This window comes from Spinacia oleracea, chromosome 5 (genome assembly GCF_020520425.1).
Source record: "Spinacia oleracea cultivar Varoflay chromosome 5, BTI_SOV_V1, whole genome shotgun sequence".
Lineage (NCBI taxonomy): Eukaryota > Viridiplantae > Streptophyta > Magnoliopsida > Caryophyllales > Amaranthaceae > Spinacia > Spinacia oleracea.
The window spans coordinates 61200369-61205680 of record NC_079491.1 but is presented as its reverse complement, the minus strand read 5'-3'; the positions used below and the strand labels follow the sequence as shown (position 1 = coordinate 61205680).

The 5312-nt window shown below is 41.2% G+C and overlaps 1 non-coding gene across 1 annotated transcript; it reads left to right on the top strand.

The window, feature by feature from the left end:
* On the top strand, positions 1–107 carry LOC130462138 (small nucleolar RNA R71). The gene has a single exon (XR_008922279.1). It is a non-coding gene; the product is annotated as a small nucleolar RNA R71 (small nucleolar RNA).
* The last annotated feature ends 5205 nt before the right edge of the window (positions 108–5312 follow it).

Here is a 5312-nt window from a genome sequence, read left to right as displayed (position 1 = left end):
AAACCATGGTGTGGGCACTCTCTTTGCAAGTCCTTGAATCTCTCCCAAACTTCGAACAAACTCTCATCTACTTGTTGAGAGATACCTAATATCTGACCCCTCAGACGAGCTGTCTTCTCAGGTGGGAAATATTTAACATAGAATGCGAGGGCCAAAGAATTCCAATCGGTGATTTTCATAGCTGCGCGGTTGAGACTGTTAATCCATAGCTTGGCCTTCCCACTCAATGAAAATGGAAAGAGTATCTCCATAGTCTGCTCCGGTGTTAAATTCTTCTGCTTAATGGTGGCACAATACTGAATGAAAGACTGAATGTGGAGATTGGGATCTTCACCCTTTTCCCCACCGAATTGGTGTCTCTCGATCATGTTTATCAGTTGGGGTTCAATCTTGAAATTCTCGACCGCAATGGAAGGCATGATTGCCTTGGGAAGCATAGACAGACTTGGTTTAGAATAGTCTGTAAGCCTTGGCACAAGTGGGGGTGGTGGTGCTTGGTCACCCATCTCTGAATCTGTATGGAATAGATTGCTAATCAGATGGTCGGATTCAGAGTCAGAATAGTCTCTCAACTGTTCAACGAATCTACGCCGTCTACGAAAGGTCCGTTCAGGTTCAGGATCGAACGAAGTCAGATCGCTGGTAGGGACAGTCCTGGGCATAAACAAGCAAGAACTAGAAAACAGTCGTGAGATCCGGTCTCAAGGAACGAGAGTCCCTTGAGAAGTGACAAACAATAATCTAGAAAAACAATTAATAACGGAAAATAAAATCGTTTCCCCGGCAACGGCGCCAAAATTTGACAGGCTAAATCGCACTCCTATCAAAGATAAACCTAACGTTCACCAACTAAAAATATAGTAAGGGAAGCAGGGATCGTATCCACAGGGAAACAATGTTCTTTCTACTATTAAAAGACTAATCTAGACTATTGGTAACAAGAATTGGATTGGTTTGTATATTAAACTAAAGCAAATAATCAAATCGGAAGATAACAATATTAAAGGAATCTAGGGCAGCGGTTCACCACAAATGCAGACCGGGATTGGACAACGGACAATAACAATCAATTAACAATCATAACTAGGAAAACATGCATCTCTCGAATCTTATGAATTCCTTAGGATAGAACAACTAGCGGGCTCTCGCTACGTACTAGAAATAATTCCTATCTAATAGCCACAAACCAAAAACATCAGATTTATACCTCTCGGCGCATAATCTAAGGTTAATCAAACTCAAATCAAAATAGTCCGGCCGAACAGAATTGACGAGCAATAATAATAAGCTATAGAAATTAATCAATCAATCAAATATCATGTCCACATATAATCCCAATCATGCATTCATGGATCCCCTAAACCCTAGAAATTAAACTACTCACTCATGATAATAAATAACAAAGCAATTAATATAATAGAAAACATGATTAAAGCAATAAACTAAATTAGAACAAGAAGCAATACCTAATTGAAGAACAATGAATAATGAAAGCTTGAATTTTTATATAAATCGAACTAAGTGTTTGAATTGATGTAGAGAGAAAATAAAACTTAGAGAAATAAACTAAGGGTTTTGTGCTGGAAAAAAATAAGATGTTTACTAAAAATAAAAGGGCTAGTATTTATAGTTTGCCCAAAATACAAGCCAAAAACCGGAAAGAAAAAAAACGCGAAAAAGCATAAGGGGTTGGCGTCGCCCGATCGGGCGGCTCTTCGCCCGATCGGGCGAATCACTCGATAGTCGGCCCGATCGGGCCAAAATCCGCCCGATCGGGCGGATTGTGAAATCTCCACAAAGCCTCCAGATTGACCGCCCGATCCGCATCGGGCGAGCTGCGCCCGATCGGGCGCGCGTTGATGAACTTGCCTTGTTTATACTTCCGCCCGATGGTTGCATTTCGCCCTCAGCTTCCAGGGCGATTTGCAATCTTCAATGTATCTCGCCCGTATCACCAAGTCTAACTCCCGGGGCTCAACCATAAGCATCTAAGGCTCCCGAAAGTCGACGATGGAGGTCCCGAACTTCTCGGACTCATATAGTGGCCTTGATCAACAATGAAACGGGTCTAAAACGACCCATTTCTCATAATCAAACCTGAAACTCAAGGCACACTCAATAATACACATTAGTACTAGAAACGGCTCCTAAGAGCACGTTTGATACATAAAAGTATTAAGGGACGGGGGTAAAAACTCTATATAAAACGCATATATCAGAGTGTGATCAGACAAACTAGGATTCATATAATCCACCACCACATCAGAAAAAGTTCCATGCCAAGCAGCATTTCCAAAGGCTCTATCAATTCTAAAGCTAATTCTCATAATCTCATGTCCTTTGTACTAGGAGAAAAAGTTTCCACAACTTTTGATTTCAGCAAGGTCAGTCTGACTTAGGCAAGACTCAAAATCAGCAGTTCCAAAATTAGAGACAACATTGCCATTTATTCTGTCACTAGAGTAGAGCACAGAATTGAATTCACCCATCACCAACCAAGCACTTGAATTTATAGCAGCCAGACTTCCTAATTCTCTCCACAATTCCTTCCTAGTCTCAATGTTATGAAGGCCATACACAGTAGTGAAACCAAGAGTAAAGGCAATTGATTTAGCAGTAATCACACCATGTAGTATTTGCTCAGATTTGTACTAAGTATGAAATGAAACCACACTATTCTTCCATCCTATCCAATTTATTCCTCTAGGAGAGAACTCATAATTAGACACCCAATGCCATCTTGTACCAAACTTATCTTGAATCTTTTTACTATTATGCAGTTTAACCTTTGTTTCTATTAGAGCCACCACACTAATCTTATTAGCATACCACAAAATTCTTTATTTCACCTACCTTACTGGGGTCACTCATGCCCCTCACATTCCTGGAAAAAATATTCATAGATCAAGATCATAACCCTCTTCCTCCTCTCCTCCCCCATCAAAAGAAAATCCCCTAGTGATGCTTGAACTTGAGCCGGCCCAAGAGTTTGGCTAGGTGTTCTAGGGTCTCTTCTTCTTCTAGTCACTATTCTCCATCCATCAACATGAGTGACATGGGTCTGAACAACTTGTCCATCTACCACAGGGGTAGAAGCCATATCCTTACTCACATGCTCAAAAGGATCACCAACTTCATTTGTAGGTATAATGACTTCCCCATCTGCTACCACCTTCTTAACAAGTTGTCAAACCTGTCTCATCTTCTTAGGATGTTGAACTGCAAGTTTAAACCTAGCTGGGTGTTGCTTACTTCCACTACAAACATGCCCAACCATCTTACAAACACCACAATAAGGTGGAAGCCTATCATATAAAACTGGTTGAGAGTAAGTCCCCCCTGAAGGATCTTGTAGCACTACAAGTTGTGGCACTGGTTTAGTAACTTCAATCTCCACCAGTAATATAGAAAATGATACCCTCATTTGAGTAGAGGTAAATTCATCAGCAAATAAAGGGACCCTTAACATGCTACCTATTCTACTCAAAGAGTTTGTACCCCAATAGTTCCAAGGGAGATTCGAAAGTCTAACCCAAATTGGTATGACTCTCAGAATTTCTTCTTGAAAACTGAACTTAGCAGACCATGGTTTCACAACCATTGGCCTATTAAAGAACGAGTAAGGGCCAACCATTAGCACAACATCTCTATCTTCCTTAGCTGCAAATCTGATCACAAAGTACCCTTCATCGTGAAGGAATACCTTCGGAGTAGGGGCATTCACCCCCTTTTTTGCAATGAATCTAATAACTGCTCCAATTGAAGGTATATCTCCCACAATATACATCACAATAGAGCAATTCCAACTAGCAGTCATATTATCAATATATAACTTATTCAACAAGGAAACGGGCTTACCATCCACGATTGTGGGAGGAATGAAGGATAAGGGAGCACCCTTCGCAATAAGAGAGCTTCCATTGACAATCTTAGCCCATGAAGGTTGATTTCCCATACTCAGTCTCCTCTGAGCAGCTGGTCCTGCACTTGCATCAATCTTCTCTACAAGATGCTCTATTTCCAGTTGCTTTGTATTCCCAAGCCCCGACGTCTCACCAGGGTTTCCCCATAAAATACCAGTCTCCTGAAATACCAGAGCATCATTGACCTTAGTCATGATGGCATTTAGCTTAATCCTTGCACTCGCATTAACTGTTTCATTCTCCATTCAATTTTTCACCATTAACGGAGTTCGAATCTGGGAGTTATGAGGTGTAGGTTGCCTCACAGAATAGTGGTAAGCTTTTACCACCTCCATTAGTTCCGCCGAAGGTGGACCATTCCTCGGATGCGGTGGCATCGGAGGAAAACTCGTTATATCTACTGTTTCATTGCAGGTTGAATTGGGTATCGTCGTTCTCTTATGAGTCTGGTTTTGTGACCGTGAAATGTTCTCTGAAGGTGGAGATGACGTCGCCTCAATCATCTCTCAAACATCATCCCTCTGCGTCTTCTTCTTCCTCGGCATGGTGATCGGGTGCACAATAATAAAACCTTATCGTGTGCTACCCCCCATAGCTAGAGAGAGAAGTTTTTGTAAGGAACTTTTTGACGATGGAGTCTTAGACTCTTAGTACCTACTTTTGGTTGTTTATGAAGGAAATAATGCCCTTGGTCCAAGTATGCATTCTATGTTAAGTCTAATAAATGCGGTTCAGTATTAATTAACAAGTTAATAATTCAGTGAGATCAAGTGAGCTGAATGCCTAGCTAGAGGCCGCTTCAGTTCAAGTGGAATTAATGATATTAATCCACAGCTTACTCTTGACTGAACCCGTAGGGTCACACAAATAGTACGTAAACGGATCAAGTATTTAATGGCATTAAATACTCCAACTATGGATATTCGGAATCGACGGATCTTGGTTTCAGTGGGAGCTGAGATCGTCACAGGCAAGAAATGAATACTCCGAAAACGATGATATTGCCGGAAACGGAAATATGGATCGTTTCGGAAATATAAATATTATCCAAGTCGTAGATGTTGCCGGAAACGGAAACATGGTACGTATCGGGAAATATTATCGGAAATGGAAATATTGCCGGAATCGGAAATATTGCCGGAAACGGAAATATTGTCAGAATCGGAAATATTATCGGAATCGGAAAATAATTCCGGAAACGGAAATATTAAATATTTGTTCGAAACGGAAATTAATTCCGGAATCGAAAATATTAAATATTGTTCGTATCGGAAATAAATTCCGGAATCGGGAATTTAATCGGAAGCGTATCGTACGAATAAGCATCGGACGAGGCCTGCCGGACGAGGGCCCAGCACGAAGCCAGGCCATCGCCCAGCAAGCCAAGCG